This window comes from Salvia hispanica, chromosome 1, assembly GCF_029641045.1.
Source record: "Salvia hispanica isolate PSC_SH4W2 chromosome 1, Shi_PSC_v1, whole genome shotgun sequence".
Taxonomy (NCBI): domain Eukaryota; kingdom Viridiplantae; phylum Streptophyta; class Magnoliopsida; order Lamiales; family Lamiaceae; genus Salvia; species Salvia hispanica.
This window is the reverse complement of record NC_142692.1, coordinates 3,469,136-3,494,990: the sequence shown is the minus strand read 5'-3', so window position 1 is coordinate 3,494,990 and position 25,855 is coordinate 3,469,136. Positions and strand designations below refer to the sequence as shown.

General features: G+C 38.4%; 4 pseudogenes across 1 annotated transcript; 3 read left to right on the top strand and 1 right to left on the bottom strand.

Moving 5' to 3' along the window:
* Positions 1-21: 21 nt before the first annotated feature.
* On the bottom strand, positions 22-2,955 carry LOC125185283 (UDP-glucosyltransferase 29 pseudogene; annotated as a pseudogene). The gene is made up of 3 exons (XR_016134430.1): positions 2,861-2,955; positions 1,615-1,821; positions 22-1,527 (listed from the first exon to the last, which is right to left on the bottom strand). The product of XR_016134430.1 is annotated as a UDP-glucosyltransferase 29 pseudogene (transcript).
* Positions 2,956-13,850: 10,895 nt separating this feature from the next.
* Positions 13,851-15,366, top strand: LOC125224484 (beta-D-glucosyl crocetin beta-1,6-glucosyltransferase pseudogene; annotated as a pseudogene).
* A 1,403-nt stretch (positions 15,367-16,769) lies between these two features.
* LOC125217530 (beta-D-glucosyl crocetin beta-1,6-glucosyltransferase pseudogene) lies at positions 16,770-18,233 on the top strand (annotated as a pseudogene).
* Positions 18,234-22,580: 4,347 nt separating this feature from the next.
* Positions 22,581-23,930, top strand: LOC125199418 (mogroside IIIx synthase pseudogene; annotated as a pseudogene).
* The last annotated feature ends 1,925 nt before the right edge of the window (positions 23,931-25,855 follow it).

Sequence of the window (25,855 nt, the reverse complement as noted above, 5' to 3'; positions counted from 1 at the left end):
AAACTTATAACAAACACTATATATAAACATAATATTGATCATATCTCAACTTTGAATAAACACTATAGATAAACATTCCAATAAATGCAGTTACAATCAATCTTCAACAAAAAAAAAAAGTTGCTCTCAATCAAACCAAACAAATCAAGCAAACCCTCTTCATGTCATATCTTCTTGTTCTTGACACAAATGTCCAAAAGGCTACGAGCAACTTCTCTCACCTCCTCTCCCTCCTTCTCTCTCATCACCTCACTCAACCTACTTTCCCTATTCCTCAAACCCTCCTTCTCCACCACCATCACCTTCTCAATCGCCTTCCCAATCTCCTCCCCTAAATACACCCCTTCCCCACCCTCCCTCACAACCTCCACCCCCACCCCCAGCTCCACCATCCACTGTGCATTCAGTGGCTGCTCCACATTCATCGCCGCTGCCACCACCGGAACCCCAAAATACAAGCTCTCCGTCACCGAGCTCCTCCCACAATGGCTCATAAACACTCCAACACTCGGATGGCCTAATATCCTCCTCTGCGCCGCCCATCCAGTCACCACCAAACCCCTCTCCCCCACCGTTTCAAGAAACCCTACCGGCATCTCTTCCTCGATCCTCCTCTCCCTCTCCTCAAATGGGAACCTCACCACCCACAAAAAGTTCACATCTTTATTCAACAACAACCCTTTTGCTATCTCCCCAATCTGCTCTTTCGATAAAAAGCATTCACTCCCAAAGGAGATGTATATGGTGGAACCAACCTCTTTCTTGTTCAGCCACTCCATGATTTCCGACTTCTCAAACATGTCATCCTCATCAGCATCGGAAGCAATCAATGGACCAGTGCAAACGATCCTTTTCTTGCATAAGGTCGAAAGATAGTCTACGTATTTCTCTTCAACACATCTACAGCTCTTCACCAATACAAAGTCCGTGGATATTCTGTAAATCCCAAAGGCAAAGTCATCATCCGCATCTTTGATAATCAGCGGACCCCGGTTCTTCATCCGGGCTATGTGCGACTCCGGAAGGCTCAGTGCCGGAAATGGGAATCCGGCGCCAGTTCCGTACGTGTAGATGTGGTGGTAGTAGGAAATGGAGGAGGCGCCGGAGGTTGAGAAGTAGACGCTAGGTATCCCCATGGAAGAGGCGATCTTGGGGGCCCACGGCTGGAAAATGTCGAAGATGACGAGGTCTGGAGTTAGGGTTTGGAGGGTTTGAGTGAAGCTGGGGGTTGATTCTTGGAAGGCCTTGATGAGGGTTGGAATGAGGTGGGAGGGGAGATTCTTGGTGGTGTGGAGGTGGGGAGGGAGCTCGGGGGGAGATGGCATGTGGAGCTCAACTAGGCGGAGAGAGGCGGTGGCGTGTTTGGAGAGGTGGTGGAGATTGACGGCGGTGGAGCAGAGGTAGATGGTGAAGTTGTGAGTTGCTATGAGGTTTTTGGAGAGTTGGAGGTATGGGAAGATGTGGCCGTGAGCTAGCCATGGGAACATTAGGATTTTGAAGCTTTCTTGTTTCTCTCCGGCCATGACTCTGCGAAATTTTCGAAACATAGCAACTATCAAATTATATAATTCAGCAGTATTTAAACTACGAAAATAAGTAAGAATTGATGATTACCTCAGATTCAATGGCTTAAGATCTGACGAATTCACCTTCAAATAAGCCCAAAGATAAATAGTTCTTATGTGTGTGAGGGAGTGCAATAAGAGTCTTTATATATATATATACTTGTTCGGACATTGTAGTATCTTTAATAAGTATTTGTCTCCTAATTGTTGTAGATAATTCCATTAAATATGGACTCTCCGGCCATGGCTGTGGACTCTGCAAGATGTGATGCTAATGCTAATAAGGAAATTTTGAAAATAAAAGTAAATATCATAAAAATAATAAACTGTCGGTGGGTGAACAATAATTTTGGTGGTCAACTTAAGTTTTAATGTAAAATGAATAAAATATTAAAAAAATTATTGAAAGAGAATAATAGAATTGAAAAAGGGGACAAATGATTGACCATATTATCAAAAATGCAAATAGATTAATTTTTATGAACAAATTAAAATAAAAAAGGAAAGATTAATAACTATTTAAATACTACTGCCCATTTCACTTTTACCATTTTTGGTAGTGGGTCTCATATTCCACTAACTCATTACTACTCACATTTTATTATAAAACTAATATATAAAAGTAGGACCCACAATCCACTAATTTTTTCAACCAACTTTCCATTACATATTTCTTAAAACTCGTGTCCGGTCAAACCGGGATGAATTTTCGTGGACAGAGGTAGTAACAAATACTCCCTCCGTTCCATAGTAATATGGGCATTTTTCCATTTCCGTTCGTTCCATAGTAATAGAGTCATTTCCTTTTTAGTAAAAGTCAACACATTTTTCCACACCTACTTTACTCTCTCTTACTTTTTTTCTCTCTTCATCTCTCTACCTTTTTCATTTTTCACTTTATTCTCTCTTTACTTAACTTACCTAACACAATTTTTCTTAATCTTCGTGCCGAAAAGTTTTGCCTCCATTACTATGGAACGGAGGGAGTAACAACGATGAAAATTCATTGTCTGATGAAGATGAAACCTCAATACTAAAATAATGAAGATGAAGGTCCATGCATTAACTAACAAATAATGAAGATGAAGGTTCATTATTTGATTCAAACAAGATAAATCTCCAAAGTTAATTTTCACAGAGTCTCGGTCAACATCTTCCCTAGCCAAATTTCAATGTGTTGATTAATTTCTAGAATTCAAACCTATACAAAAATTCTACTACTATAAACTTTCATCATAAATACTTGAATTAGAAATAGTAATGAGTAGAGAAACGAATTTATTAGAGAGATATACCGCAGATGGAAATGGTCGGCGACGACGGCGAAAAACTATGGGTGTAGGCGGAGACGAATCCACCGGCGGAAGAATTCAGAGAAGGAGAATTCTCGTTTCTTTTTTGAGTGAATGTGATTAACATTTGGGACGACAAATTTTATTCAAAACTTGTTGAAATGTCAGCATCATATGTCAACTGAGTTAGACTTTTCTTTTCCATAGTTTATTTCTTATTGATTCAATAATGCCCACGATTTTCGCAAATAACTATATCAAATTTCATATGAACATAATAAAATCTTACATCACACTCAATGTATCAAAGAAATATTAAAATTATCATACACGTATCGTACACTCACATATTCTAATACAAATAGACTTTATTAGTAGTATATTGTATATTCATAATGATATATTGTGCCCGGATGGACATAGCACAGTTGGCAACGGAGGGGCAAATCTTGTGCAATGAGTCTGAGTTCAAATATCATTGCTGTCGTGTAGTTGCTTCTAGTTCTCAAGCACAAGTGTGAGGTCTTGGAGATGGGTTTTTGGCAGTCAATGGGTTAAGACCTCCCTTTTAACGGGCTACTGCGTATCTTGATTTAACCCCCTTACATAATGTTGGGCCAGAGTGTGAGGACTGCCAAAGCGACGGAATCGCTTTTTTTTCTACAATAAGACAAGATACACATATTAAATAGCATATAGATCTAATATAGAAACTGTCCACTCCATACCAACTACTATTAAAAACTAATACTACTATGATAATTAAATAAGATCGTGGCACTTATATGTGGGGGTCAATCTGGGCCGGAACAATCCCATGAACCTAACCCAAATTGACTTGAGCCCATTCATTGACCCATACTCATAACCCACTTTCCTAAACTTGATTTAGTTTGATCTTAGTACAGCCTGCAAAGTCAGCTTCATTTTTGCCTGAAGCTTTAGTTTAACTTTAAAGAGGAAAAAACCTAATCTTGGGATCTAATCATAAAACAGTTTGCTTACACTTATTTCTTGTTCTTGACACAAATCTTCAATAGCTGCTCAGCTACTTCATTCACCTCTTCGTCTTCCTTCTCTCTCAACGTCTCACTCAATCTCCGAGCTCTGCTCTTCAGACCTTCATACAACTTGTTCTTCTCCACCATCACATTTGGCAACCTCCTCCCCCGCATACGCTCCAATTTCGTGATCCTTTTCGAGTGTGTAACAAATACCATAATTATCATTTATAGGTGCTCATACTAATTATCTAAATTTATAGTACTACACGAATTTTGTATTTTAAACCCTATGTCTTCAGTGTGTAACACCTCTGATTCGATCGATAGACGACCGAATAGAAGATGTCACAATTTCAGCACCATAAATCATGGCATATTAAAATCCATTTTTAGCGCCTCTTAAAACCATTAAAACATTAAAGTGGTAACATAACAAAATCCAAGAATTGCAATTGCAAAAAATAATGGATAATCACATAATAAACTTTTCAACCTAGTAGCGAATCAGTTCCAATTAAGATAACATGATTTAAGGTTAAGCTTATTAAGAATATTTCAAGTGATTATACTGATCTCACATTATCTTATTTCACATATAAGTCATTTACAAGACAAGATCTCAAATAAGCATTAATTTTCACATATGATCACCATCTTGACCATTTGACAGTGAGTGAAAAGAGAGGGAAAATTGCTACTTATAGTTATACCTAAATCCTCTAACTTAGCTTATTACATGTAAATAAACTCAATTTAAACAAGATAAATCTCCAAAATTAATTTCACAGAGTCTCGATCAACATCTTCCCCAACCAAATTTCAATATGTTGATTATTTTCTAGAATTCAAACCGATACGAAAATTCTACTAAAATATTTCATCATAAATACTTGAATTAGAAACAGTAATGAGTAGAGAAACGAATTAGAGAGATATACCGCAGATGTAAATGGTCGGCGGTGACTGAATCCGGCGGCGGGAGAATGGAGGGAAGGAGAATTTATCGTTTCTTTTTATTCACAACTTGCTCTATTATTAGCATTGTAGGAATCAGATTAGTCTTGATTCACTAGTTACCGAAACCTCTTTGTTCTTGTATAAGAGAGCTCAGCCAAACTCTCAACCGCGCGACTGATATTACAACTGAATCAAGTATTACAAATTAGGGTACAAGAATATGAAGTATCAACAAAGTTCTCCTACGAAGCTTGCACACTGAATAAACGGATTAGTGATAACAAACAAGATCCTCTCAGATCAAAAGAGATATACACAATCCGGTTAACTCAAGAAACAAGAGAGAAACTGAATAGATCAAAAGATGGCTCAGAAACCCGCCAATAACCAGGTCTATTCAACCAGAAACCAATCCAAGGGAGCACCGTTGAATCTGACTAGAGATCAACCTCTCACCGCAGAAGTCAACACCACACAACTCAACCACACAGGATCTGGAAAAAACATGCTATCCTATCTGATAATGATGTTCATTGTGAGTTGCATTTCTGTGATTCTTGTGTGCTGGGTAAACAGCATAGGGTCTCTTTTCCTACTACTTCTGCACCTGCAAATGGTAGTACTTGCATTCTGGAGTATTTGCATATGGATGTTTGGGGCCCTACCTGTAATAGCCCGCCCTCCTAGGGTATAATAAATGCGGCGGCTGCTACCCAAAACCGACTTAAAAGAAGTAAACATAGGCTAGGGTTTCATTTAAAGAGTACTGACCAAAAGAATTGGAAGGAATATCAGAGTATTAAATGCAACAACTTAACCTATAAGTTTAAAGGAAGAAAGATATCATAAATGACGATCAAAATATCTTAAGAGTACGACATAATATCCAAGACAAAGTCACAAGAAAAGGCTAAGGCCTCAAACCGAAGGCAAGATGCAAATATTCCAAAAGAAATTCTAAAGTGTATCAAAATTCAGCGGAAAACGACCAAGAGAAAGTATAGGTATGTATGAAGACACAACTACGCTTGAAGTTCAACATATCCATATTAATTAATTAATATGCTCAACACCCGCCACCCCTCGTCATCATTCAACCTGCACATAAGGAAAACACATGCAGGGCTGAGTATTTTGAAATACTCAGTGAGCTCATTGTCAAAACATTTTATAAGTTATGCCACCCTTACCAAGTTAACTCGAGTTTTAAGCAGTTATAAAAGATATATCACGAGTATCACAAAATATATTTTCCATAGACTGGCCAGTCAAAATAACTCCCCATTTTCCTCAACAAAATAGCAATCACAATCATTCCATGGTGCGACGAAAGTGTGGCCACACTTTTCGCCCACGAGACCGGTCGACTAGCAAGGACGGCTCCCGATCCCCTCGTGTACACAGCCTGGTAGGGCTTGCGGCCCATACTCAGACCCGAATTCGTATTAACATATCCATAGCCCTAGCCCAATGGAGCGAACTCACAAACTAGGCATCAGGCGCACAATATCACAATAAAACAGACATAGGCATGGCATAACAGTTAAACCACCCTTATAACACCAATCAATATTTTTGACAAAATAAAAGAGAGTTTTAAGAGTAAAGCCCACCTCGACTGCTTAGTTTTCAAGTAGTTTCGCTTTTCCGTTATTCGGCTTCGCAACCAAAGTTTCACCTTTTAATCACATAGGCACATATCACAAATTAGGTTCAATACTACTCTTACTCATGCATGTCTCATTACTTTTCCCTCTTCCCAACGATTTATCTTATCGTCACCAATTAATCAAGATCATGTTTATCACACAAGATTATTTAACCATCAAACACACACCATACAAACACTACACACACACACACACACGTCGCATACACACACGTACGCCACACACACATACACAGCACACACACATACATGTTCCCACACCCCTTTTTATCCCTCTTTCACTCAACCAAGATGCATGAGGGTTCAAGAAGACCGATTAATCGGTTAGAAGAAGAAAAAGAAGAAGTAGAAGAAGAACAAGCATAACTCTTAAACAAAAATACCTTTTAGAGAAAAACGATCGGTAGAAAACAAGTATTAGCCTTGATTCTTCAAAGTTCTTGGATTAAACTTCAATTCTTCTCCAAAAGATAGCAAAATATTGGAGAGTAGAAGAAGAAAATTTGAGAGAGTGTATGGGGGAGGGTTTCGAAATTTATGGGGGCTAGGGTTAGGGGTTTTGGTTCTTATTTATAGAGTCCAACAAGATCTTTAGGTAAATAGAATATTTGGTAAGATTTATTCTACACAATAAAATAATATTGTGAAGTAGGGAAGAAGAATTAACAAAAATAGGCTAGGTATCAAGCATGGCAATTTTCGAAAATTAGGTCCTCTAACTAGCCATGGTTTCGTATTGGTATAATTTACGGAGTAGAATAAAATATCACGGAGCAAAATAAAATAAAAATTCTCCCACTTGGAGTCAAAAGAGGCGTCTCCTATGCCTTTTTAAATAAGGCATGGATTTTAAATATTGACTAGAATAAAGTAAGGCAAGATCTCTTGAGGTATGGAAAGATTTGGTAGAATAATTAAATTTTAGGTATGGAAGGAAATCAAATAAGGGATCAATTAAATAAGCAAAATAATATTTCCTTCCTACATGGGTGATTTTCGAAAATCACCTAGGAAAATAAGGGGCTCGATTTTCCTCTTTTAAAATAAGGAAATAATTGGCTCTTGGATTTTAATTTGGATAAATATCCCAAGGATTAAATTAATTCCGGAAGAAATAGAATTTCTCTTCAAAGGGGGTCTAGGGTTCGAAAATTACAAGAATTGGGTGGCAAGTATTTATGGAAATTTTTCTAATATTCTCACTCACCCTTAAACAAATAATTTTCCACATAATCTCATAACTTAATATATCACATGCCACATCATTAAATCAATAAGTTTGACTTTTCAAACTTTCAACACAAACCCTAGACTCAATTCGACCATATCATCTCATGAAATAAATGCATTCTCGATTCCACGTCATCAACAATTAATTCTAGGGCTCTAAAATTAGGGTTCTAAATTCCGAGATGTTACACTACCTCTGTGTCTTCTCACTCTGGATGTGTCTATTTGTTGTCTGTAATTGATGATTTTTCCAGAAAAGTGTGGTGTTTTTTGATGAGACATAAGTCTGAGGTGTTTGAAAAACTAAAAACCTGGAAAATTTTAATTGAAACTCAGACTGGCAAGAAGATTAAGGCTATTAGAACAGATAATGGCCTGGAATTTTGTAATAATCAGATGGATGATTTATGTGATGGTTTTGGAATCAAAAGACATAAAACTGTGCCATATACCCCTCAGCAAAATGCGGTTGCTGAGAGGATGAACAGAACTCTTCTTGAAAAAGTGAGATGCATGTTTTCTAAGTCTGGATTGTCAAAAAAGTTTTGGGGTGAGACTTTATTGACTGCTACTTATTTGGTAAATAGGTCTCCTTCTGTGCCTCTGGTTGGTCAGTGTCCTGAATATGTGTTCTATGGAAAACATCTTAACTTTTCTCACCTAAGGGTTTTTGGCTGTACTGCTTTTGTGCATACTAAGTCTGATAAACTTGAGCCTAGATCTAGGAAAGATGTTTTTCTAGGTTATCCTGAGGGTGTCAAAGGGTATAGAGTCTGGCTAAGGGATGAACCTGGGTTCAAGGTCATAATAAGTAGGGATGTAGTCTTCAATGAAGATGAATTCCCCCGCTTAAGATTGACAAGTAGCCCAGATCCTATAGATGTGGACAATGAACCCCTCAATGAGGTGGAGTCCACAGATACACTCACTGGAGTGGAGCATCCCAGTGATGCTCCAAGTGAGATGGAGCTGCCATTTTGGAACACTTTTCCAGTCTATACACCTAATGAGACTCCTGATGAAGGAAATTCAAATATTGTTCATAATGTGCCTGCCCAAACTGTGAATGACAATGTGCTTGAAAGTCCTGCTAGAAATCCCTCCCCAGTTGCTGCTCAGAATGTGATACATAGCCCAAGTGGCATCCAAAATGCTATTGATAATACTAACTTGCAGGATTATGTGTTATCCAGAGATAGAACTAGAAGGGTCAATGTCAATAGACCTTCTAGATTTGATGGCTTTGTTGGTTTAGTTGTCCTTATAAATTTGGCTTTCAATGTGTATGAATCAGGTGGGGATGAGCCCCAAATTTATAAGCAGGCTACTAAGTCAAAGTGCTGGAGTCAGTGGCATAAAGCCATGTTGGAGGAGATGCATTCTCTAAAAATTAACCTTACTTAGATTCTTGTACCTTTGGCTCCTGGTGCATCTGTGGTTGATTGTAGGTGGTTTTATAAACTGAAAAATGAGGTGGAGGGTCTTAGGTACAAGGCTAGATTAGTGGCAAAGGGCTTTACCCAACAAGAGGGGGTAGATTACACAGAAATTTTTTCCCCTGTTGTTAAATTCACTACTATCAGGATGATGCTTGCCTTGTGTGCTCATTTTGATTGGGAATTAAAGCAAATGGATGTTAAAACTGCCTTCTTGCATGGTGAGCTTGATAAGCCTATTTACATGAAACAGCCCGAGGGCTTTGTTGATCCCAAGTTTTCCAATCATGTGTGTTTGTTGAAAAAGGCTTTATATGGTTTATAACAGTCTCCTAGGCAGTGAAACATCAAGTTTACTACATGCATGCAGAAGTTAGGCTTTGTAAAAAGTATCTTTGATGCTTGCTTGTATGTTAAGAATCTTGATGTTGTACCTGTCTTCTTGTTGTTATATGATGATGACATGTTAATAATGGGTCCCTGTTTGAAAACCATAAAAGATATCCAAGCTGCTTTGAGTGAGAATTTTGACATGAAGGATCTTGGTGATGCTCAGAAAATCTTAGGGATAAGTATTTTTAGATATAGGAAAGCTTTTACCCTTGTATTGCATCAAGAGCCCTATGTGTACAAAATTCTGAAAAAATTTAACATATATGATGCTAAGTCTGCTTCTGTGCCTTTAGCTGCTCATTTTATGTTGAGTAAAGATCTGTGCCCTAAGTCTCAATCTGAAGTTGATGCCATGAAGAGAATTCCTTATGCTAATGCTATTGGATCTGTGATGTACTTGATGGTTAGCACTAGGCCCGATATTGCCTATGCAGTGTCATGTCTTAGTAGATACATGTCTAATCCAGGTCATGTTCATTGGGAAGCTCTGAAATGGCTTCTTAGATACTTGAAGCAAACTGCTAAGTATGGTTAATGCTATTCTAGATGTGATGATGGTGTTTTACTAACTGGTTTTGTGGATTCTAATTATGCTAATGACAGAGATAAGAGGAAGTCAACTACCTCATATGTGCTTACAGTGTGTAGGTCTTGCATAAGTTGGAAATCCCAGTTGCAGCACATTGTGGCCTTGTCTACCACTGAATCAGAGTATATTGTCATCACTGAGGCAATGAAAGAGACTATATGGTTAAAGGGAGTGCTTTCTGAACTCAAGTTTGTGAAAACCTCTCCTGTTGTGTTCTCTGATTCTCAATCTGCTATTCAGTTATGTAAAAATCATGTTTTCCATGATAGGACAAAGCATATAGATGTAAGGTTTCATTACAGTAGGGATATTGTAAAAAAGGTGAGGTTTTTCTTCAAAAAGTGCATACAGATAAAAACCCAGCTGACATCGGAACTAAGCCCTTACCATTAGAAAAACTTCTTTTCTGCATTAAATTCTTGCACTTTGATCTAGGGTAGGTTGCATGTCCCGGGGGAAAGTCCTTAGCCACCTTATCAGTTGTGGTAAGGGTGGTAGGTGGCTGGAGGCATGAAGTCCTTTTAGACTAATGGGTGTCAACCCCTCTGGTGTTTAAAGGCAACCTGGTGGTTCCCAAAATGCTTGTGGACTTAGTCCTTTGGAGCTGAGGGATCTGCCTTGTAGGCTGTGATGATTTTGACCTTAGCTTATAACCAGATTGGTTTCCTAGAATAAAGTCCAAGGTGGAGTATGTTGAATTTTGGTGGACTTTCTATTTAGGCTGGTTATTTAATTTGGCCCATGTGTTATTATTTGGGCTGAGCCCAGATGACTTACCTCTTGCTCCAGATGCTGCCACGTGGACTCCCACCCGGATCATGGCCCTGAGCCGTTGGATTGTGAAGTGTGTTTGTTATGTGAGTGGAGAGACTCTTGAGTCTCTCGTTCAATCGAACTCTCTCTCTCTCTCTCTTCTCTTTGTAGACCTAAATCTCTCTCTCTCTGTTCTCCCTCTCTTCTCCGATGGATCTTCCACCATTCTTGTGTGATCTCTCGCGGTTTCTTCAGTGATTGAACGAGTGTGAACGGTGGTGAAGGCAACTGCTTTGGTTGCTGAGTGTTGTGAGAAATTAGGGTTTGGTGTGTGAGGTTTTCTGTGTGAGTTTGTGTTCGGTGCTTCCAGATCCTGTGTGGTTGAGTTGTGTGGTGTTGACTTCTATGGTGAGAGGTTGATCTCTAGTCAGATTCAACGGTGCTCCCTTGGATTGGTTTCTGGTTGAATAGATCTGGTTATTGGCGGGTTTCTGAGCCATCTTTTGATCTATTCAGTTTCTCTCTTGTTTCTTGAGTTAACCGGATTGTGTATATCTCTTTTGATCCGAGAGGATCTTGTTTGTTATCACTAATCCGTTTATTCAGTGTGCAAGCTTCGTAGGAGAACTTCGTTGATAATTCAAGAACCCTAGCTTAGCATATTGACTATAGTTGTAATAGTTGATAGTTCTTTGGTTGTAATCTTGATAACTCAACAAAATCAGTCGCGTGGTTAGAGTTTGACTGAGTTCTCCTAATGAAGAACAAAGAGGTCTTGGTAAATAGTGAATCCGCACCTAATCCGATCCCTACAAGAACCCTACATCCAACGGTGTAGGAGTATGAGCCGGGTGAAAGGGACACATGACAACATCTGGTGCAAGGAGATAAGTAATTGGCTCAGCCCAAGTAATTCCATCCGAGCTTAAATAAAATAGCAGCCGAAATAGAAGTCCACCAAATATCCAACAAGCATCATATGCCAATTGAGTTAAGACTTTTCTTTTTCCATTGGTTATTTACTATTGATTCAATAATGCCCACGATTTTCGCAAATACTTACTCCCTCCGTCCGCAAATAGGAGTTCCGTTTTTCTATTTTAGTCCGTCCGCGAATAAGAGTCTCGGTTCACTTTTACCATAAATGGTATATGGTCCCACCTTCCACTAACTCATTTCACTCACATTTTATTTAAAAGTAATATATACAAGTGGGACTCTTATTTCACTAACTTTTTTTCACTCACTTTTCTTAACATTTCTTAAAATTCGTGCTGTCAATTAATAGGACTCCTAATGGCGGATGGAGGGAGTATATAATAAAGTCTTACTACATCTACATCACACTCAATGTGTCAAAGAAATATTAAAATTATAGAATACACGTATCGCGCACACACATATTATAATACACGATTTTCGCAAATAAACATATTTAAATCTTACATCACACTGAATGTATCAAAGAAATATTAAAATTATAGCATACACGTATCGCGCACACACATATTATAAGAGGGGTGTTCCATTGCTAACTCATCATTTAATTGCTAACTACAACTAATTTAAGGCTATATGATTTTAGAAAACGGGTGGTCTACAATTTGTCATGTGTAATTTTTATTTTTATTAATAAAATCAAAAAAGATTAAAAAAAACGCCAAATTAGGGTTTTAGATGAAAATGTCAATATAGTGTTTCAGAAATATCAACACATTGCTTTGAGAATGTCAACACGATGCTTTAAGAATGTTAACTCATTGCTTATATTGACATTCTACGTGTATTATATTGACATATTTTATATAGTATGTTGACATTTCTGCTTTACGAAAAAATTGAAAAATTTTTGAATTTTTTTTCAAATTTTGACGTCGGAACATATGCATATATGATATCGTTGGAATCCTTATAAAATTATCTTTAATTTGATATATGTTATATAAATTTAAAGTTTTGGGATTTCTTTTAAAAGTTAGTTATAACTAAACATGTAGTTAATTGACATTAATACTCCTATTGATATTTTATGGAATTAATCCTATGGCTTTATTGACGTTTTTTGTTGATCGTATTGATATTTCTTGGTTGATGATCTAGGCCTTTAATTTGAATATCTAATGACTATTATTTAGTTGTAGTTAGCAATTAGGTATTGAGTTAGTAATATAACACTCCCCATATTATAATACAAATAGTCTTTATTAATAGTATATTCTTAATGATAGACAAATTAAGTCACATATAGGAGTGGAAATTGTCCACTCCTTTCCTGTCATCTATTAAAAACTAATACTCCTTCAATTCGGTCATATAAATAAACTATTAATGATAATTGATAAGAATTTTAATACATAATTAATAAAGTAAAAGAGAAGGAAAAAAAAGTAATTGAAATTATGTACTACCTCTGTCCCTGAAAATTTGATACAGTTTACTATTTTGGTTCGTCCCTAAAAATTTGATACACTTCACGCTTACTATTTTTGGTATTGAACCTCATATTCCACTAACTCATTCCTACTCACATTTTATTACTATAAAACTAATATTTTAAAAGTAGAACTCACATCCCACCAACTTTTTCAACTCACTTTCCATTACATTTCTTAAAATCCGTGTCGGGTCAAAGTGTAGCAAATTTTAGGGGACGGAGGTAGTAATAGATAGTGGAATCCATAAATGATAAAGTAAAAAAAGATTGTCAAAATTTGCATCATTAAATCATTTCCTTTTATGAGAATAAATAAAATATATAATCACTTTTTTTTATTCATTCTACTTTATTCTCTTATATTTTATTTTATCTTCATTTAGTCTACTCTACATAATTTTTTTTATTATCCGTGTGAAAAGCAACACCCTAAATAAGGTGCGAGAGAATATATTCGATATGAAGAAAAAATATATAGGTAACATCCAAACAAGGCAGCCGGCTAATAGAAATATTGTATACATTCTTGACTTAGAAGTTAGAACCATCAAAACATGATTATATAATCAAACTCCCTCCACAAAACTAGTGATATATTTTGTATTTTTATTTGTGTTGATCAATGGAGTCAAATGAAGCAAGCCTGTCCATCCTAATGTTCCCATGGCTAGCTCATGGCCATGTCTTCCCCTACCTTGAGCTAGCCAAGAATCTCACCAAACACAACTTCACCATCTTCTTCTGCTCCACTCCCATCATCCTCCAATCCCTCCCCATCCCCCACCACCTCCCCATCACCCTCATTCCCCTCCACCTCCCCTCTCCGCCGGAGCTCCCTCCGGACCTCCACACCACGAAGCACGCGCCGCCCCACCTCATGCCCCTCCTCCGCGACACTTTCCACGCCTCCAAGCCCGCCTTCTCCGCCATCCTAGCCTCCCTCCGCCCCGACATCCTCCTCTACGACGCCTTCCAGCCCTGGGCCGCCGAAGCCGCCGCCAAGTTTGACATCCCCGCCGTCCACTTCGCCACCACAGGCGCCGGCGCCTACTCCTTCTACTACCACCTCTTCTTTAAAAAAAACACCCCCTTCCCCCACGACGCGCTCTACCTCCGTCCCCACGAGCTGGAAGCTCTTCTGGCCGTTGGCTCTAATCTCAGAGACAGCGACAGCGACCAGCTCAGTGAGGGGCTTCCCCACTTCACGCGGTCCCGCGACATTGTCCTGATGAGAACGTTGTCGCGGGGCGTGGAAGGGAAGTATTTGGACTACTTGTCCCTCTTGTGTAACAAGAAAATAGTCCCCGTGGGCCCACTTATTACAACAACAACAAAGACAACGACAACGACAGAAAAAACAGATTCAGACATCATGGACTGGTTAAGCAAGAAAGAGCGATTATCAACGATTTACGTCTCATTTGGAAGCGAGAACTACTTATCCAAGAAACAAATTCAAGAAATGGCGAAGGGTCTAGAAGCTTCGAGAGCCAACTTCATATGGGTGGTGAGGTTTCCATTAGGGGAGAGAGAGGAAGAAATTCTTCCTCCGCTAGGGTTTGTGGAGAAAGTTGGAGAGAGAGGGAAGATTGTGAAGGGGTGGGCCCCGCAGGCGGAGATTCTGTCGCATGAGAGTGTCTGTGGCTTTGTGAGTCACTGTGGGATGAGTTCGGTGATAGAGAGTGTGTATTTTGGGGTGCCGGTGATCGGAGTTCCGTTCAAGGTGGATCAGCCGTTGAATTCGAGGGTGCTCGTGGAGGCCGGGGTCGGGGTGGAGGTGGCGAGGGATGACAACGGGGATTTCCGAGGGGATGACGTGGCGGAGGCGATCAGGAGGGTCATGGAAGGTGGGGAGGAGATGAGGGCGCGGGCGGCCGGGATGAGGGAGACGATGAGGGGAGAGGAAGAGTGCACGGTGGCCGAGGCCGCCGCGCACCTCAGGCGGATTTGTAGGGAGGGTTTTGTTTAGCAAAACATAATAGAGAAGAATAGCTTAGGTAGAGTAACAGTCTCAAATTCTCTTCTGTAGACTGTAATGTAATTTTAAAAATTATAGTCCTACTTGTGAGTTGTGACGTGCCCCTATTTTTAAATTTTAAATCTGTTCACAATTATCAAATAGTTATTCCGAGCCTTGTGACGTGCGTCCTTATATATTTTATATTGATGCATTTTTTCTTTCTTAATTGTTGTTCTCTTTGTCAGATGGCAGTGATGGCCATTTATCGAATTACTAAATTTTATGGCCGGCTACGTTCAACAAAATAGAATTAAAAAATGCCATGATTTTTATAGTTTGGTATTGACAATGTTGTCTACACCTAATTGTAGACCATTAAGTATTAAAGAATTTACGTAAAACTAATTCATTACGTAGTTGTAGATTTGTACTCCCTCCGTACTATGTTCCCTCCGTTCCATGGTAGTGGAAGCATTTCTTTTCGATACGCGATTTAAGAAAAATTATGTTAAATGAGTTAAGTAAATGAAGAATAAAGTAGGATATATGTAAAACTAATTCATTATGTAGTTGTAGATTTGTACTCTCTTCGTTCCATAGTAGTGGAAGCATTTCTTTTCGATACGCGATTTAAGAAAAATTATGTTAAATGAGTTAAGTAAATGAAGAATAAAGTAGGATATATGAAAAAGAGAGATAGATAAAGAGAGAATAGTGAGAGTAAAGTAGGATATGAAAAAGGTAGATAGTATGTATCTCACATTTTTCGATAATTATATTTTAACTTTAAATTGAAGTATCAAGTCATGCTTATTTCGTTTTTTTAACACAGTTGGACTCTTATTTTTAGAAGATGAATATGTAAAACTTTGTGAAATTACTAAAATAATATGATTCCGTATGTAGCATTCCTCTAGACTCTATACCAACATATAGCATTTTCAATATATCTATTGCCGAGTTTCTTCCATAACTACTTTAACTTTAATGAACAACTACATCATTTTTGCATTAAAATAATTAAAAAACCATAATTAATTAAATAAAACATGGCATGTGTGTAAGTATGAATAGCTAGATTCCAAAAGATCACTATTATTATAATCAATTAATTAATTAATATACAAAAGGATTATAATCACTCTAATTGCTTTATTCTCTATTCTACTTTACTCTCTCACATTTTATTTTATCTTCATTTTATGTACTACACATAATTTTCTTATTCTCCTTGTCAAAAGAAACACCTTAAATAAGATGAGACGGTATAAGGGTAAATTCGATTTGAAAAAAAATATATTGGTACATCCAAACAAGGCAGCCGGCCGGCTTATAGATATATTGTACATACTACATTAATATACTATTCCAACTTGACTTGAAACCATCAAAACTTTGATTATATATATAATCAAACTCCCCCTCCCCTCATAGTATTAACTCATATACACCACAAATTAAAACATATTTTGTGTGTGTGTGTGTGTTGATCAAATGGAGTCAAATCAAGAAAGTCTCTCCATCCTAATGTTCCCATGGCTAGCTCATGGCCATGCCTTCCCCTACCTTGAGCTAGCCAAGAATCTCACCAAACACAACTTCACCATCTTCTTCTGCTCCACTCCCATCATCCTCCAATCCCTCCCTCTCCCCCACCACCTCCCCATCACCCTCATCCCCCTCCACCTCCCCTCTCCGCCGGAGCTCCCTCCGGACCTCCACACCACGAAGCACGCGCCGCCACACCTCATGCCCCTCCTCCACGACACGTTCCATGCCTCCAAGCCCGCCTTCTCCGCCATCCTCGCCTCTCTCCGCCCCGATATCCTCATCTTCGACGCCTTCCAGCCCTGGGCCGCCGAAGCCGCCGCCAAGTTTGAAATCCCCGCCATCCACTTCGCCGCCACCGGTGCCGCCGCCTACTCCTTCTACTACCACCTCTGCTTAAAAAAAACCACCCCCTTCCCCCACGATGCGCTCTACCTCCGCCCCCACGAGATGGAAGCCCTTCAGCAGGCCGCTGACTCCAATCTCGGAGACAGCAACCTCAGCGAGGGGCTTCCCCACTTCACGCGGTCCCGTGACGTTATCCTGATGAAAACGTCGCGGGGCGTGGAGGGGAAGTATTTGGACTACTTGTCCCTCTTGTGTAACAAGAAAATAGTCCCCGTGGGCCCACTTATTACAACAACAGAAAAAAGTCAAAAATCAGATTCAGACATAATGGATTGGTTAAGCAAGAAAGAGAGATTGTCGACGATTTACATCTCATTTGGAAGCGAGAACTATTTAAACAAGAAACAAATGGAAGAAATGGCGAAGGGTCTAGAAGCTTCGAGAGCCAACTTCATATGGGTGGTGAGGTTTCCCTTAGGAGAGAGAGAGGAAAGAGAAGAAATTGATCTCCCTCTAGGGTTTGAAGAAAGGGTTGGAGAGAGAGGGAAGATTGTGAAGGGGTGGGCCCCACAGGCGGAGATTCTGTCGCATGAGAGTGTTTGTGGCTTTGTGAGTCACTGTGGGATGAGTTCGATGATCGAGAGTGTGTATTTTGGGGTGCCGGTGATCGGTATCCCGTTCAAGGTGGATCAGCCGTTGAATTCAAGGTTGCTCGTGGAGGCCGGGGTCGGGGTGGAGGTGGCAAGGGATGACAACGGGGATTTCCAAGGGGATGACGTGGCGGAGGCGATCGGGAGGGTCATGGAAGGTGGGGAGGAGATGCGGGCGCGGGCGGCCGGGATGAGGGAGACGACGAGGGGAGAGGAAGAGTGCGCGGTGGCCGAGGCCGCCGCTCATCTCAGGCGGATTTGTAGGGAGGGTTTTGTTAAACATAACATAGTAATAGAGAAGAATAGCTTAGGTAATTCGACCTTGTTTCATTAGTTGGTGGAGCACTAAAAAAAGCGAGAGATAGTGACGGAATTAGTGACAGCATTCAAAAGCTCAACAACTAGTGACAGAAATGTGTCAGTCAATAATTAGTGACAGATTTTCTAACACTAATGCGATGTAGTCGCATATTCCGTCACTAAATTTTTATACTGACATGTTAATAGTGACAGCTGAAACTTGATCTGCACCTAACTTGTACTGTGAAGAAATTTCACTGTTTAGTGACGGATATTTTCATCACTAATTGGCGAATTTTTTTTAGTGTAGTGACCGTCTCAAATTCTCTTCTGTAGACAGTAATGTAATTTTAAAAATTATACTACTACTACTTGTGAGTTGTGACGTGCTCCTATATTTTAAATTTTAAATTTTAAATTTTAAATTTGTTTACAATTATCACATAGTTATTCCGAGCCTTTTGACGTGCGCCCTATATTTTATATCGATGCATGTTTTATTTCTTAATAGTTCTCTTTGTCAGATGGTAGACTGGTAGTGATGGCCATTTATCTAATTACTCCCTCCGTCCCGCTTCCGTCCCGCTTAAAATGACATGTTTTCATTTTTAGTTTGTCCCAACTAAGATGACACATTTCCTTTTTTGGTAATTTTCTCTCTCCAATTAATACACTCAACCATTTTTTCTCACTCCTATTAAAATATTCATCTTTCTTTATCTCTCTACTTTAATACTTACACCCACCTTCTCTCTTTCCAATTAAATACTTTAACCAATAACTCCTAAAACCCTGTGCCGGCTAAACAATGTGTCATCTTAGCCGGGACGGAGGGAGTTCTAAATTTTGTGGCCGGCTACGTTCAACAAAATAGAATTAAAAAATGCCATGGTTTTCATAATTTCATATTAACAATGTTGCTGCGTACAGCGTACATTTGTCTTCACCTAATTGCAGACCATTAAGAGCGTCTGTAGCGGTGCTCTTATGCAAGAGTAGTCGTCGGCGCGGCGAGTACCGTGCTCTTGCCGACGGCACGGACGTGCTCGTTAGCAAGAGCACCGTCGGGCCGAAGAGCACACTTACGTGGCGCAACCCCATTGGCCAACGGAAATTCCGTTTGAATTTTTTTTTAATCAAAAATAATCCCAAAAATTAAAAAATATATATATTTTTGGATTCCCAAAAATATAGCTGTTTTATTTTACCTTTTTTTCAAAAAACTTTTATCTCGAAATCATCTATAAATGCACACATTCATTATCCATTTTTTACATCAAATTATATCTCACTCATACTTCTCTTATATTTTTAAATTGCTCTTGCCTACATTTTCCTCTCTCACTCAAACACTCTCTAAATCAAATAAATGAATCCAAACAAGATAATTGTGGAAGTGGAGCGCGAAGAACAAGAATACTATCAACAATATTGTGCCACCTATGAAGCCTATGTAATTTTTAGGATTTTAATTTTGTAATTTTTTAGTAATTTGTAATATTATTTCAGGTAATTTTAATGCATTTTAATATTGTGAAAATTTTTTTAGTATTTGAAGTATTTAAATTGAATAATAGAATGGTGGGGCCCTTGAGCATGCTCTTCCGGTCATGGATGTAAGTGTTGTGCTCTTGCGAAAGAGCAGAGAATTAAAATGGAATAAAGGTGGGTCTGGGCCCACATCTGTGCTCTTGGCAAGAGTATGGATGTAGATGCTCTAAGTATTAAAGAATTTATGTAAAACTAATTCGTAAAACTAATTGATTATGCAGTTGTAGATTTGCACTCCCTCCGTTCTATATAACAGTGGAGACATTTCTTTTTGAGTTTAAGAAAAATTATGTTAAATAAGTCAAGTAGAATAGTGAGAGTAAAATAGAATATAAAAAAGGTAGATAGCATGTATATCACATTTTTCTATAATGATATTTTAACTTTAAATTGAAGTATCAAGTCATGCTTATTTCGTTTTTTTAACTACGAAAATATGTTAGAAGTGTAGATTATCTCAGATTACATATATACACTCGTTTATCCGATGAATTCACGGCCAATGAATCGAAGAGAAATATTTGTTGTGTATGTGAGGGAGTGAAAGAGGTGAAGGGTGAAAAAGGTCTTTCATTAACCTTTTGAATTTAAGTCTACCTTATCATTTTATCTCTAATATTAGCCTCCTAATATTGTAGATAATTCCATTAACCTTTTGAATTTAAGTCTAGCTTATCATTTTATCTCTTAGTCAAAGTACACAGTTGGACTCTTATTTTTAGAAGATGATTATGTAAAACTTTGTGAAATTACTAAAATAATATGATTCCGTATGTAACATTTCTCTAGACTCTATACCAACATATAGCATTTTCAGATATTTGTATTGCCGAGTTTCTTCCATAACTACTTTAACTTTAATGAACAACTACATCATTTTTGCATTAAAATACTTAAAAGCCATAATTAATTAAATAAAACATGGCGTGCGTGTGAGGGTGAATAGCTGGATCACAAAAGACCATAGTATCAACCACCACGTACGTTGCACGACATATTTTAATTTTTTCGTAGTAACTAAAATGAGAAACAATAAAATTATATGTAATTTAAAAATAAATAAATTATTAAAATAAAATTGCTATATTGAAAAATAAAAAAAAATGCTAAAATAAAATTAAACTTATATAGTAAATGAATTAAAAGAGAAAGAGGGGGATGGAGAGAGCAAAACTCACTTGATAGACAAATTACAATATTAATTTTAGAAGCATAAATAATTATACAAAAGGTCCGTTCAAAATAAGATGGCCCTATAATCACTCAATTTCAACCTCATTCTCAACAATACAATAAAAATTGAATATAGGGTTCATACTTCATACTCTACGGCGGCTCCTCTTCAAGTCTCATCATATCTCTCTTCTCCTTCCAATTTGAAAACAGAAATATTGTGATGCTCCTTCGTTTCTCAGTCTCGGCCCTTGGAAAAAATCTCGTTAGTTGTCGCCAAATTGTCGCCCAATCTTCACCTCCGTACCTCGTCTACTCTCTCCTTGTAGCCGTGACACACTACTGGGGCCTTCTTCGTACCGGCATTGCTATTTGGGCACATATTAAAATGATTCTTTAAAATGATCACAATTGAATTATAGTAAAATCATATTCATGGATTAATTATAGGGAAACAAAAAATGATTATTTAAAAATAATTACAATTATGATTCTATAAAATAAATTAGTTAAATTCTATCCCTACAATTATGGAATTCAAATTTGTGTTAAATTTTAAATTTACAAACAAAATACTGTTCTTTGAAATTTGGTTACAAATTTTGTTTACAAACAAAAGGGTTATTCCCTAAATACTCCCAAAATTCCCCTTATTTCCCTAAATACCCCCAAAACTCCCCTTTTATATATTGTATAGATTAACTAATTAATTAATATACAAAAGGATTCTAATCACTCTAATTACTTTATTCTCTATTTTACTTTACTATATTTTATTTAGGGGTGGGCAGGTACGGTATACCTTACCGAAACCACCATACCGTATACCTTACCGTAAATACGGTATGCGAAAATGCTATATCTTTACCTTACCAAAGTTTTCGATATACCGAATTTCGGTACACCTTATTTTCGGTATGACGAATTTTCATACCGATATCGTACCTCATTTTCGGTATACCGTACCGAAGTTCGGTATACCTTACTTTTGCGGTATACCTGACTTTCAACATCAATTAAAATAGAAAATTAAAGTTTTTAGAATATTATTTATATTTTATAATCTTAAAAATAAATTAAATATAATTTATTCATAATTATATCTATATTTTACGATAGATTTTATAATTTTAAAATATATAAAATATATTTTATATATAATTGTGTTTATATTTTTGTGGTATATACCTTAGTTTACGGTATATACCTTAATTTACGGTATATACCGAATTTCGATATGCGGCGGTATACCGTGGTATTTGAAAATTCATACCGTTACCTTACCGAAATCTTTCGGTAAGATATCATACCATACCGAAAGTCACGGTATACCAAAAATTCGGTATTTTCGGTATTTTCTCGGTACGATAAGCGGTATTTCGGTATTTTTCTCCAGCCCTAATTTTATTTTACCTTTATTTAACTTACTAAAACATAATTTTCTTATTTTCCTTGTCAAAAGAAACACCCTAAATAAGATGGGACGGTGAGAGTAAATTCGATTTGACCAAAAAATATACTGGTAACATCCAAACAAGAAAGCCGGCTTATAGATAGATATATGTACATACTACATTAATATACTATTCAAACTTTACTTGTAACCATCAAAACTTTGATTATATATATAATCAAACTCCCCCTCCCCTCATAGTATTAATTAACTCATACACCACAAATTAAAACTAGTGGAGTAGTAACATATTTTGTGTGTGTGTTGATCACCAAATGGAGCCAAATGAAGCAAGTCTCTCCATCCTAATGTTCCCATGGCTAGCTCATGGCCATGTCTTCCCCTACCTTGAGCTAGCCAAGAATCTCACCAAACACAACTTCACCATCTTCTTCTGCTCTACTCCCATCATCCTCCAATCCCTCCCCATCCCTCACCACCTCCCCATCACCCTCATCCCCCTCCACCTCCCCTCTCCGCCGGAGCTCCCTCCGGACCTCCACACGACGAAGCACGCGCCGGCCCACCTCATGCCCCTCCTCCGTGACACGTTTCACGCCTCCAAGGCCGCCTTCTCCGCCATCCTGGCCTCCCTCCGCCCCGACATCCTCCTCTTCGACGCCTTCCAGCCCTGGGCCGCCGAAGCCGCCGCCAAACTTGAAATCCCCGCCGTCCACTTCGCCACCACCGGCGCCGGCGCCTACTCCTTCTACTACCACCTCTTCTTTAAAAAAAACACCCCCTTCCCCCACGACGCGCTCTACCTCCGCCCCCACGAGGTGGAAGCCCTTCAGCAGGCCGCTGACTCCAACCTGAGAGACAGCGACCTCAGCGAGGGGCTTCCCCACTTCACGCGGTCCCGTGACGTTATCCTGATGAAAACGTCGCGGGGCGTGGAGGGGAAGTATTTGGACTACTTGTCCCTCTTGTGTAACAAGAAAATAGTCCCCGTGGGCCCACTTATTACAACAACAGAAAAAAGTCAAAAATCAGATTCAGACATAATGGATTGGTTAAGCAAGAAAGAGAGATTGTCGACGATTTACATCTCATTTGGAAGCGAGAACTATTTAAACAAGAAACAAATGGAAGAAATGGCGAAGGGTCTAGAAGCTTCGAGAGCCAACTTCATATGGGTGGTGAGGTTTCCCTTAGGAGAGAGAGAGGAAAGAGAAGAAATTGATCTCCCTCTAGGGTTTGAAGAAAGGGTTGGAGAGAGAGGGAAGATTGTGAAGGGGTGGGCCCCACAGGCGGAGATTCTGTCGCATGAGAGTGTTTGTGGCTTTGTGAGTCACTGTGGGATGAGTTCGATGATCGAGAGTGTGTATTTTGGGGTGCCGGTGATCGGTATCCCGTTCAAGGTGGATCAGCCGTTGAATTCAAGGTTGCTCGTGGAGGCCGGGGTCGGGGTGGAGGTGGCAAGGGATGACAACGGGGATTTCCAAGGGGATGACGTGGCGGAGGCGATCGGGAGGGTCATGGAAGGTGGGGAGGAGATGCGGGCGCGGGCGGCCGGGATGAGGGAGACGATGAGGGGAGAGGAAGAGTGCGCGGTGGCCGAGGCCGCCGCGCATCTCAGGCGGATTTGTAGGGAGGGTTTTGTTAAAAATGGCACAATAGAGTAATAATTCGACCTTGTTTCATTAGGCGGTGGAGTGACGATCTCATGATTTCAGTTTGTACTAACGAGTTGTAGCGCATTTAGCTGTGGTGACTTTGAGGTCACAGGTTAAACAAACTTTCGGCCTTAATCGGCAACCAAACAAAAAACTTTAGTTTGTCTCGAACGCTACAATTTATTAGTTATTCCGAGCCTTGTAACATGATCGGTCAGCCGTGTAACGTGGCCCCCTATGTTTTATATTGATGCTTATTTTCTTCACAACTGTACGTTCAACAAAATCGAATTAAAAAATGCCATGATTTTCATAATTTGATACTTTATTAACAATGTTGCTGCATACATTTGACTTCACCTTAATTGTGGATCATTAAGAATTTTTGGTTTGTTAAAGAATTTTTGAAGATTTGTAGTATCTTTCTTGTTTGACTGCACCCGAACGGGCCCTTAAAGAATTTTTGAAAAACTAATTTATTATGTAGTTGAAGATTTGTCATTTTGGTTATAGCAAAAGTCTTTTCAAAATAAAATGAAGGCAACTTTCATATTCCCTCCCCCTCCGACCATAAAAAATAAATATCTTATTTTGTAATTTTGATTTTATATATCGCGTATAGTACGTACAGTTAGTAGTTTTTTACTACTGTTTGCAAACAACTAATTTCCATACTATATTTACGCAATGAAAATGAAAAATATGATCACCATATATAGATTCAATTTAAACAAACTATGGGACTCTAGCGAATTATAAATATGTTAGTCGATTACGGATTTAAGGTTAAATTTCGAAGTTACGAATTTTGGTCAAATTCTTATATTTAAAGTAATTTTAAAAATTAGCCAAAGAACTACTACCTTCGTTCCCTAAAATTTGCTACACTTTGACCCGACACGGATTTTTAGAAATATAATGGAAAGTAAGTTGAAAAAGTTGGTTGGATGTAGGTCCTACTTTTAAAATATTAGTTTTATACTCCCTCTGTCCCACTAAAGATGACTCACTTTCCTTATTGGTTTGTCCCAATCAAGATGATCCATTACTAAAATTGGAAACACCTTTATCTCTACTTTATTCCCTCTCTCCTACTTTCATCTCTCCACTTTACACACAAAATAAAAATGCATAAAATCTCGTGCCGCTGGCTCAACTTATTTTTAACACAAGTATACCCGCAAGTGTACGGGGCTAATGTAGCAAATAGTAAGCAAAGAGTATCGTATCCACAGAGACAATCAGTGTCAACCTAATTACCACGAACCAACCTCAACTACTATCTAGATGAATCGGTAAGTTTGGGTTTTCTAAATCTACTTAAAAGCAAAGTAAAAACAATTAAAAACAACTAGAGAACTAAAAGCAAATAAGAGAAAGCGGATGTAGATCAAGGATGAGGAGGGTAGAATCCTACGGGATCGATAACAACTATCCTATGCTCAACTAACTTCCTAACTATGCCAACAAAGGGTCTCAAGGGTTATTAAGCTATCACTAAGGTAAAACTATATCTTTTCTCAAAGCATATAATTTGTAGATTGCTACTTAGAACCAAAGTCTCCTTCCTAGAACTAAGGCAACAACTCCTAATAGCTCCTAAGATACTTAGCTTCATTCAAAGGCTCAAATCTCTCGATTATATTGGCAAAGACGTCAATTTCTTCTCTTTCAAATTAAACTACTCACTTCTCAGTTCTTGTAGTAAAATCCACATGCATTTATAAGGTGATCAGTCAAATAAATGTATATGCACAGAAGAAATCAAAATAACCACATGAGCCAAGGCATAGAAAAAGGAAATCAATTAAACATAAGAATCATTGTATCTCCCCCGTAGAACTCTACGAAGGATTTAGCTACTCATTGATAGGCTAGTTTTCGTCACTCGGATTTGATCACTTTTCGTACTTATTAGTTGGATATTTGCATGA